The sequence below is a fragment of the Astyanax mexicanus genome, chromosome 3 (genome assembly GCF_023375975.1).
Source record: "Astyanax mexicanus isolate ESR-SI-001 chromosome 3, AstMex3_surface, whole genome shotgun sequence".
Lineage (NCBI taxonomy): Eukaryota > Metazoa > Chordata > Actinopteri > Characiformes > Acestrorhamphidae > Astyanax > Astyanax mexicanus.
This window is the reverse complement of record NC_064410.1, coordinates 31,728,823-31,740,546: the sequence shown is the minus strand read 5'-3', so window position 1 is coordinate 31,740,546 and position 11,724 is coordinate 31,728,823. Positions and strand designations below refer to the sequence as shown.

Here is an 11,724-nt window from a genome sequence, read left to right as displayed (position 1 = left end):
TTGGAATAACGAAACTGTTAGGCCACGCCCCCTTTATTCTCTCTCTGCCTGTGAGAGGTCAGGAGCTGCCTCTCTGACTCTTTCACTCTTTAGCCCTGTAGCTTTGCGCTGGGTGTGTAGGGTGGAAGATCGCGTTCAACCACGCCCCCAGCTCGCTCTCGCTCTGATTGGTGTCGAATGCTGACAGGCCACGCCCTCTGCCGCGCTGCTTCCAATGTGCTGAGGCGGAGTTGTTGGGGTGCTGCCGCTGCCGCTGCTGCCGCTGCTCTTCCTTACTGAGCGCTGGAGGATCAGGAGGAGCGTCTGGAGGATATTTCTGAAGTTTCACCCCCGGAGACCTGCTCTACTGGCACTGTGAGAGGTGAGAGGGGTGCGGGAGAGATGCGGTTAGGTGCCTGGGGGAGAAAACGCCGCTGTGTTTGAGTGTCAGTGTGATAATTCGCTGGGAACTGTGCGGTAGGTTGTAGCTAACACGTTCACTGAATGGTGCAGCGGGCAGCTGGAACGAGAGGCTGGAGAATTATAGGATGCTGGTAGCTGGTTAAGTTCTGACTCGTTTTAATGGCATTTCTAGCTTTTGAGTGCCTGTGCTCTTGGTTTAAAGTGTATTTCTGGTTCAGGTTCGTGTAGCTCGCGGTTCTGACTGGTCTGTAGGTCATTAGTGGGAAAAATCCAGTCGTGTCACCAAAGCAAACTCAGGCTGGGTCTTGTTTTAGGGGCTAAAAGTGGGAGAGGTTGCGTTTAAACATGGATATGCTGCAACACACACACTTATATAACTGCATACAAAAAGCGACGCATTCCTGTCACTTGTCTTCGTGTCTTCTCCTCTCTCGGTGTGTGTGTGTGTGTGTGTGTGTACTGAAGTGCAGGAGGACACCCTGAACGTGAGTGCGATGAGAGAGAGATCCACCTATGTGTCTCCACAATCAAGCGATGTGTGTTTGTATGTGTGCACGTGTGTAACTAATAATAAAGCAGATACTGTCTAGAAAAGAAAAAAGATATATATCTCAGTATATATAACTCCCCATTCTCCATACGTGCTCCGCACAATTGTGGAAACCGCCCATCATTCAAGTTCACAAGCCCAATAGAAGTGTGTGTCTCGTGCTATAATCCTATTATAGCGATTTAGCTATCTGCACTAGTTAGCTAGCTATATAGCTCTGAAAAAAAACATTAGACCACTTCAAAATTATCAGTTTATCTGTTTTTACTATGTATAGGTATATATCTGAGTAAAACAAACACTGTGGTTTCATTCTATAAACAACTGACAGCATTTCTCCAAAGTTTCAAATGCAAATATTGTAATTTAGAGCATTTATTTGTAGAAAATGAGAAAGGGTCAAAATAATGAAAAAGATGCAGTGCTTTCAGATCTTAAATAATTGTATTTATTTAGAAAGAACAATGCTAAGTGCTCAGAAATCAATATTTGGTGGAGTTACCCTGATTTTTAAATCACAGCTTTCATGCATCTTGGCATGCTCTCCGCAAGTCTTTCACACTGCTTTTGAGTAGCCTTATTCCACTCCTGGCACAAAAATTCAAGCAGTTCAGCTTTGTTTGATGGCTTGTGACCAACTTACATCTTACATCATTACATTCAGAGGTTTTTCAATGGGGTTCAGGTCTGGAGATTGGCTGTCAACTTATTTGAGTGTCAGTCAGCAACCACAAGAATGACATCAAGTGACCTATTAAAAGAGTGGCAAATGGCAGATGGGGTGAAGTGCATGAAATAGAACAATTCAAAACAATCTCTTAGAGGCAGGACTCTAGAAAATGGACCTTCTTCAATGAAAATCAAAGAAGAGCCAGACTGAAGGTTGCAAAAGATCATAAGAATTGGACTATAGAGGACTGGAGTCCAGTTTTCAGCTTTGCTCAACCCCTGGCCATCAAATGTTTAGATGGAGACTTGCAGAGGCATTCAAGCCACAGTGTGGTGGAGGTGGAGGATTGGTGATGATTTGGGGATGCCTCAGCAAGGCTGGAATTGGGCAGTTCCTTAACTCTGAGGACTGTTTTTTTTCCAGCAGGACTACGCTCAATTCCACCCAGCTAGATCAATATGGGTTTGAATGAAGGACCACCAGATCAAGACCATGTCATGGCCAGCTCAATCTCCAGCCCTGAACTCCATTGAAATCCTATGGAATGTAATCAAGAGGAAGATAGATGATCATAAGCCATCAAACAAAGCTGAACTGCTTAAATGTTTTTAACCAGGAGTGGCATAAGGTCACCCAAAAGCAGTGTGAAAGACTGGTGGAGAGCATGCCAAGACACTGTGATTAAAATGTGGGTTATTTGACCAATTATCGATTCTGAACTTTTCCTTAGATAAAACTTTAGTATTGTTGTTTGTAAATGAATATCAAATTTCTTTCTTTGCATTATTTGAGGTCTGAGGCTCTGCATCTTTTTTTTTTTTAATTGACCGTTTCTTATTTTCTGCAAATAAATGCTCTAAATTACAATATATTTATTTGGAATTTGGGAGAAATGTTGTCAGTAGTTTATAAAAAAAAAATATAGAAAAAAAATTCATAATTAATGGCATTTTGGCATTCAGGGGTGTTTGTAGTATAATTGTTTTATAATAAGATACAGTTACTCCAGCAAAAGCAGGATAAACATGTTCTTTAGTGCCATTGATAATTCCAAAAGATACAAAGATTCAGTGTTCTTTAAATTAGAATAAATAAGAATATAAAAATAAGAAACGGTAAATGAGAATGTCAAATAAAAAATATGGCTGCCTACATAGAAAAGACTTTATATTCTGAATGAATTCTACAGGTTATTAGACAAAACCATAGTCTTATAATCATATCATTAGTGATACTGTAATAAAGACAAATGATCTTCTACTCTCTACTGCTATTTTTTTGTGTCAGCAGTGCAGTTAGGGGTGTTGTGGATCAGCAGTTAGAGCACCAGGCCATCGACGACAAAGTTGTGGGTTCAGTGCTCGGGTATGTGTGTGTTCACTGCACGAATGAGATAAAAGCAGAGGCTAAATTTAATCTGTGCCCAGCACAAGTGTGTTTAATATAGTACGGTCTTCTTCTCTATCAAAGAGATGTGTCCACAAACATTTGGACACATTGTGTAGTTTGTGGACACCCTTTCATAATGAGTGAGTCAGCTCCTTTAAACTTGTATAATCGCTATAGAAACGCACTGAATCTTATTAGATGGGCCATTTTTACCCTCCATTCAAAAGCCTCTTATAGTATAAAGACCTCACAGAAGTTCTCGCAGGGTTCAATATAGTGAAATTCTTCACACATCAGTGGTTTCCAGAACCAAAACCTTGTTAAAAAAGGGCAGCTGTTTACATACGTTTGGCCATGAAATGTTAGTGCAGCAATTTATGGAGAAAAGTGCTGTTTTCGTACTGTCACATTTTTTTAGTTTATCAAAACTGGATTTGTATGAATGTGTGTGTGTGTGGATGACCCATGTGCCTGAACATAAACGCAGGCTGGAGGAGAAACTGTTGCCATGGAGGCTGCAAAACTGGGGTATTTGATTGATATCCAACATGTAAGTCAGCAGATATTACAGAGTGTACACGTCCCCCTGAGAACAGCAGCACTAGCTCTCTCAGTGCCGACAGAAGTGTTTTGTACTGTTTGGCTGCAGGGTGGGGGAGGTATAGGTGTGTCCTCAGTTATTTTGCATGTGTCAGATCTGAGACTGTACTGTCACTCTGTAAATGTGTGAGGTACAACGGTTTTGTGTCATTTTGTACCTTTTGCATTTGAATGGTTGGGTTGGATTCAAACTGCAGAACCAATGCAAAAACCAATGCATGCAACTGTTCTCAGCATTCCTTAATCCATTTGTGGAGAAACAAGTGCTTTGCTTGTGAAATAATTAGTTTAACATTATTTTAATTTAACATTTCACTAACATACCATTGTGTACATACAAATGCATTGATGCAATATTAATCCTTTACAACTCAAATTAACACTTAAATGGTTCTTTGCAGAAGAACGCATTTGATTATACTATAAATAGTTAGTGTTACTGGATTGATTGCAGCAATAAAAGCTCAAAAGTAGTTTTACAAGCCTATTTACAACACTATTATTTTGCCTAAAAATAAAACCAGGTGTGGGTTTAATCTTCTGTCTGGTCCCCGTCTGTAAGGGGTTTGCTGTGTTCTTCCTTGTCAGCTCGGGTTTGTTCTGGGTTTCTTTGGCTCCTGCCTCCTAGACAGTGTACATAGTTAGTGAACTGGGGAATGGCTGTGCATGTGGTACCCTCCAGAACTAAATTTACCTTTTTTTTTTTATCTGTTCATAAAAATGAATAAACTCTGCTTTTATTGTGTGGGGCACGGCACCAGCGACAGCTCACAGAAACTGCATATTAAAGCTAAGTTGAAACATTGTAACCAAAACAATATTTATTCCTGTGTCTTGATGGATAGTGAACACACTATTCAAAGCAACTGTTTAGCTCTCACTCGTTTCCCCGTGTTTGGCCTTCTAGAGTCTTACTATTTAAAAATAAGCTTGTACTTTCCTTTCTAATGTCTGTTGAGTTCTGTGATGGATTGGTGGCTTGTCCAGGGTATATACTGCTTTCCGCCGGTGCCTTCCCCCACGATCCTGACGGATAAAGCGGGTATTGACGATGGATTGATGTCTATCGACCTCCTGTGTGGTAATTAGCTGAGGTGGTTTTGTTTGAGAGAAGAGATGGTAAAGTAGGCTAGTGTTAGCTTTTAGTCTAGTGCAAAACTGCATTTTAACTTTTTCGTTTTGAATGCGCCTGGTTAATTGTTTTAATTTTGGACGTATAAATATAGCTTTGACAGAACAGTGTTTGAAGTTTACGATGCGTTTGTTATTAACTGGATTAAATACATATATATTTTTTAATTTTCAGATTACACTGCCTCTCAAAAACTTGTTCTGTTGTGCTTTTTGTTATCAGCAATAATCTGTAAAGAGTAAAATGTTACAGGTAGGCAGGCTATTCAATATAAAACTGATTCAGTAGTTTGCCAGACCATGGTTCTCTTGTTTGGTATATTTTACTTGTCCAATCAGACTGAAGAAAGGTCTAAAAAAGTGATGGTTGATGCCAAATAAAGCAGATGTGAATCTTCTAATTTGTGAGTCAGTATGGCAAAAAACAACAGCAGTGATGCTACTTGGATTTAGTACAGTGCTGTGTGAATGTAGAGATAGCAACACAGTAGGCTTTACTAATGTGTCGGAGGAGGCATGTGCTGTTTGTTGCTCTCCTAGTACGAGTGACAGGTGAGTCCTAATGTGTGGGTTGGGTAATTGGCCTTCCGCATTGGATAGAAAATGAGATAAAATTAGAAATGAGATTTTTTTTTTTCAGAAACAAAGTTGCAAGACAACTTTTATTTTTACTTTACCTTCACTACCGCTCAAAAGTTAAGGATCACTTGCAAATTGTCCTCTTTTTGAAAGAAAAACACATTTTCATGCAATTTACAAACAAAAATTTTCATTTTACAATAAATTGAATTGTATCAGATGATTTTTAAGAATAAAAACGTTTGTATTAAAGCCTATTTTCCTATTATCCTATTATCATCAATTCTTAGTCCTCTGCTTAAATCTCCTGGTATGGCCACCAATTCAAGTTAAGTATATTATTGGGCTAATTGGTTGTTAGGACACCCTTGCTCAAAAGAATCTTACCATGCTTTTAACTACTCCCTTCGAAAGTGACACAAACTGGCTCTAACAAGGACAGAAAAAGGAGTGGGAGGCCCCGATGCACAACTGTGCAAGAAGATAAATATCTTAGAGTGTGCAGTTTGAGAGAAAGACGCTGTCAACTGAAAGCTGTACTAAATGGAACCTCTCAAACACCAGTGTCAACACATCAACGATCAAGACATCAACGATCAAGAGGCTACTTCAGAATGTGTTTCCATTTCCATACAAATATAGTTAATAATGCTGTAATTTTAATTTGCCGTAAGGTGTCATTTGTCATTATGCTTCAAATGGTTCAGGCTTTATGGAGAAAAGAGAGTGGCCATTAAAAGTAGGGAATATTTTATTGTTATGTTGGATTTTGTTGTTGTCACAAACAATGTTTTTCGCTGGTTGCATTAGAGAGCTGTATTAGTCCTGTTGATGTATTACAACAAATTCTAAATACAAATCACTGTAGTAAGTGTTTTTGGCAGTAGTTTTTTTAATGTGGCACTGCTAGTTCATTTATGTCAAATGTGATCTGTAGTCCTGCTGTTTATAATCTGATATGAAACCTGCACAGCAGCCTCCTCCTCTTTAGGAAGGGGTTTGGAGGTGGGTCTGAAGCGTGGCAGAGAGGTAATATCACTTACTGCAACTTTAGTACGGATGCAGTGATGTGGGAATTTTGAACCAATGCCATTATCGGATATTATACATGTATATATCTGCCGATCCCAATATACGCATTTATAACATACAGGGAGACTCCACAACACGGTCTAACTGTAGAAACAAATGTATAATTTCTATGCCTTGCATTTAACTGTTAACAATTGTTTTGTCTAGCCTCGAAAATGTTAATAGTTTTGGTACCTTAAGAAGCATCTTTCTCTCAGATAAAGTTAACAATATATCTTTGTTAAAGACAAAAACTTGTCATTCTCAGGGACCGAAAAAGTCTTATTTTTCATGTTTAACTGTTATAGTAGGATAGAGTTCAGTTTGTTAAGGCTCTAATTGTTTTATTATTTTGTACATGACTGTTCCTGTATTTTTTTATTATTTATTTTGTTATGTTGCACATTGCTGTTTTAATAGTGCACACTGCTGCTACCAAAAAAGCCACTAGATGGCATTACATATATATCTTAATTAAATTATTTAAATTTGACCATTAATGCCTAATGTGGTTTATTACAGATCACTTGTATCACTTTGCATCACTTATATCAAGCCGACCTTTTGAAATAAGCCTCTCTGCTGTAAAAAAAAAAAAGAAAAAAAGAAAATCGAGAATTGAATCGAATCGTGACCCTTAAATCGGAAATAAAATCGAATCGAGGATTTAGAGAATCGTATTTACTAGGAGCGGTGAGTAAATCAAATTAATTTGACTAAAGGAATTACTGTTTTAATCCGGTTTTCAAAATGGTATAATGGAGACTGGTAGTGATTTTTATATTTTACACTTTTACAATTTATATTTTACACTCTTACACTTTTTCTAATTTGAAATAACAGCACGTTAGGTTTGCATGATGCATGTTTATATGTTTATATTTTATTATAAAAGCTGCATGTAAGGTTGAAGGGGACTGCTTACTATTTGTAAAAAAAAAAACAATTAAAAAAATAATATTACATAAAACTCAAAAAAGAATATAATATATTATAATAAATATAATATAATAAAAAAATAATGTAAAGGAAAAAAATATTCTATAGAAAATAAAATAATATATAATATAATAAAAATATAATATTACAATATTTAAGGACATTTTTATGATACACAATAATTATCACAGTCTTGTAACATGCAGAATGAAATAATGCATCAATAGTGACAGGAAACTGATACTCTTATAATTAATAGATTAATGATTTGATGCACTCCATTCGGTTCACCAGGACTAGTTGCAAACACTGTGCTTAAATGGTTATACAGTGTTGTTAAGCATGGATTATGTCTACTATACTCAGAAAAGTATTTTTTGTATTACAGTAACAAAATTTACCACAGCACCATAGAAAAAACCCAAACTAAAACAAAACTGGCTGTCACGCTCCTCTGTCAACACAACCAGAGCAGAGCAGAGTTTTACACTAGCGCTGCTAAAGCATACCTGTCAAGTCTCCCGTTTTGGCCGGGAAACTACCGTATTTTACTCCTCTTTCCCGCCGTCCTCCCGTATTAGTATTTTCCCGTAAATTTCCCGTATTCTATTAAAATAAAAAAATATATATTATTGAGGAGAGAGTCGGAGCTGCTGATGTTAAAACATATCTGGATATTCAGCGATTTTTCTAAAAGAAAGGTAACGGTAGGCTAAACTGTGTTGATATTTTTGTGATAGCTGCTTAAAAATACTCGTCTCCAAAATAAAACACACAGATTAAACCATTTAAAATAAAAAAATACAGCTTGTGACTCAGTTTAACTAGAAATGTGGAGAGGACCGAAATTAACTGAACTAATCAGGGGTGGAGTGATCAAAAGAAAGAAGTATTAATTAAAAATTATTGTGCAGGCCCCTTAGGACTAATTTCTACTGATGAAACATATCTGGTCCATGTCCTTTTAGTAAAAGCTCATGATACTATTTTTAGGTCACCAACAGTAATTTTGCAGAATTTGTGCACCCTTTGTTCAATTTTAAATCCATTAAATAAATAAAAAATATATCATATAAAAGAGTGCATTTATTACAAAAAAGACATGAAATCTTATTTTTTTTTTTAATATATAGAAAAGGGTTTTTAATTTGGCTGTATTAAAAGAATGACATATGTAGGAATGTCCACAACATTTCAGATTCTGATAATCTAATTGTGTGTAAGTGGTTCACTTGTGGTTATTTTAGATTTTTTGTAAACCTGTCTTAAAATGTAAGGGATACTGAACCTTCGTTGGGCTGGTGGGACGGCTTTAAGCGAACAGAGGAAAATATCCCTTATTTTTAAATCTAAAACTTGACAGGTATGTGCTAAAGCCATGTCACTGGAGACGCTGCACTGTCTACAACTAGATGCTAAATAATGGAGGAAGGAGGGCCATGTACAGAAAGTGTGGCCAATTATCTTCTCTGGGGCTCTCAGCCACAGATAGTTATGGCATCACCGGGGATTGATGACACACTGCAGAACCCAGCTGTAATATTTAAGAGCCTGACACTTTCATATTCTAATAAACATTAAAAAGTAGTGAGGCTACTTTTTAACACAAATGAAACACAAATGAAAAATATGAGTCCACACAAAAATAAGGTTCTTGTTTTTTCCAAGGATGAAAATTTATAATAAATAAAACAGAAGAATGAGCAGCCTTGAGCTGTCAAGTGATGTATGAATGCAGCAGGTGGAAGTTTCATACTGAGCTGTTGGTTTATTTTCATTACCATCAAAGCTGTTCTATGTGTGTTTTAAACTGATAAAGTTAGCATTTAGCAGCTGTTGTTCACGTTTCCACATTTAACAGTTTTGTGCAGACCCTGAATCGATCCTGAGAGACCTGGATTAGTTTAGTTTGAAGTTAAAATCTGGTAGAAAATACAAGGGCAGTTAATTTTGATATCGCTGTTTTCATCATGATTATATTAAACAAGCAATACTGATGAGTCACTCCCCAGAGTAACCATGCATTTACTCTGGCAGGCCAATTATGTTGAAGTTTATTTATTGTGGATGTGTATGAAGCTGCTCATGTTGTTGCGTAGCTGGTTAGCATACTGGCTATTCGCTCAACCTACTTATTGAGCAATCAACCCACCAAGGAGAAAGTTTAGAATGTTTCTTCACATAAGCCCTATCCGAACGGGATTATTTTCTCAGGGGGACGTCTGTAAAAAATATTTCACACTTCTACTCAGTGATAAAACTCTTGCATCCGGGCTGCAATAAAAAAAAACAGGAGGACCAGTGAGTTTTTTGCTTTCTCTGTCACATGACATCACGTTCAGTAGCTCCTCCATTTTCACTCGCTGTTGTGTTTACGTGAATCTCTGTGGAAACACACGCCCAAAGTGTAATTAGTGGACAAATAGCTATTTAATTAAACACAAGGAGACGAAAAACAGTAGATAATTCAGTCTATAATTTTCTCAGAGGATGTCTGAGAAAAAAAAAACACATACATGGTCATTCTGGATAGGAATAAAATGACAGAAGACCCCCATAAAAGAGAAAATTACCCCAGCACCCCCTGATAAACTAATCCCGTCCAGATAGAGCTAAAGTCACAATTCATTCTAATTCATTTTTGAATAGTCACAGATCTATGGGAGATGGGATTATAGAAATTTGTCACAAATACTTAATCACACTGACAAGTGATTAATAGCTTGTGTTGCCCCAAATTTGTCTTTTGTGGATGTGTTTACTACTAATCTAAGAAGCTACCCATCAAGCCATACACTACTTTTTTCTTTGCTTAATTTGTCTCCAAAAATTTTGGCAAAATTCTTTTGTTTAAATTTGTTTCTTCTCTCTTTGGATTTTTAGATTTTGAACATTTGTTTTTAAAGAAAATATTATCATTCGTCTGAACTTGAAATATTAGAAAATAATTTAAAAACAAATAAAAATAGGGGTGCAACTAATTTGTATTAAATTGTAAAATATAAAAATAGCCTAGATGTTTTTAGAGTTGTGTATAATGTGTATTAATGCAACTGAGCACCTGTAGATTAGTTTAATAGTTTCTCCGCAAGGGGTGGAATTAGCACTCAGATTACTTCAGTGCGTCCCATTTACAATAAAATAAATAGAATAAATCCGCCTGCGAATGCCCACAACAATAAGCTATCCCTCATTAAATAAATAATCAAAACTTGCAGAAAATCTGTTTTCTGGCCAGATTTATAAGTCATTGGGATTCTTTGGATTCTTTAGTTTCAGGAATTTTGCTGTTAATTTAGTTAGTTAAGTTATTTATGTTTTTGTGCTCTTGGCATATTCCAAGCTAGTTTTTGGTCATTCACACATCAGCTATCTAACTATATGCATGTGATCAAAACAGTAAGTGCAGATACTAAAATAACAACTTCTCAGATTCCAGATAGCAGATTGTTCTATATTTTCTAACTCTGTTTTTTATTCCATGCATATTTGTTATTTGCATCTAAATTCCACTTTTATTCCTCAATTCTGTTCCGTGTTCTCCACTTAGTGGAAATTATAGGGCCCTAAAATTGTCCCTGCAGTTATAATCATATAAAACAAGAAAACAAGAAACAGTGGCAATACACCTCTCTGTTCAGAACCTCACTGCTGGGAATATGAAGGAAGTACAGTCATAATTCATTTGCATTTAACTCATTTTGTCGTGTGCGCTTGCCGCTTGTCACCAAATCGCAGCTACAAATGGCGTCCTCCCACAGGAAGTGAATGGTCGCTTGTCAGTCTGTCACCTGCCAGTGTGAACGCAGGGTAAGTTGTGTCGACAAAACACATACTGCTATAGGAGATGATTGGTAGATGGCGTCCAAATGGCGTCCTCCCACAGAAAGTGAATGGTCGTTTGTCACTCTGTCACCTGCTATCGTGAACACAGGGTGATAGTTCTCAAACAGTACACACAACATTCAACCAGAGCAGTTCAACATGCGAGTTTCTACAGCAGCCTGTTCTAGTAGGTTCAGAATGTTGGCTCAGTGGTGTTGATGTAGGATATTTCAGTTAACCGGTGAGGAGAACAGGGCAGTTAACTTTATGTTTGAGAGTGCTGGGCTCTAGTTCTGGTTTAGGTTAAGATGAATAAGTAAATGAAAGGCGTCTTTCTACAGTTCTGACTCTACAGTACTGTCACTGAGGGTAGGCCACACTAAAGAGTTGTTGAGCGTGATCAGCCTGTTTAAGATCAAGCCACAGCATCTCAATCAGACTTTGACTAGACCACTTCAAAACCTTCATTTAGTTTTATTTTTATTTTTTTAAGCCATTTAGAGGACTTGCTGATATGCTTTGGATCATTGTCCTGCTGCAGAACCCAAGTACATCTGAGCTTAAAGTC

The 11,724-nt window shown here is 37.1% G+C and overlaps 1 protein-coding gene across 2 annotated transcripts in view; it reads left to right on the top strand.

Annotated features, from left to right (window-relative positions):
• Window positions 1-223: 223 nt before the first annotated feature.
• jupb (junction plakoglobin b) overlaps window positions 224-11,724 on the top strand; it is a 129,787-nt gene continuing 118,286 nt past the window's right edge. The window contains exon 1 of one of the 2 annotated variants that reach the window (XM_049476357.1): window positions 224-361. The gene's annotated coding sequence lies outside the window, so the exon portion shown is untranslated. The remainder of the gene's footprint in view (window positions 362-11,724) is intronic. The other variant, XM_022683027.2, reaches the window with a different exon arrangement.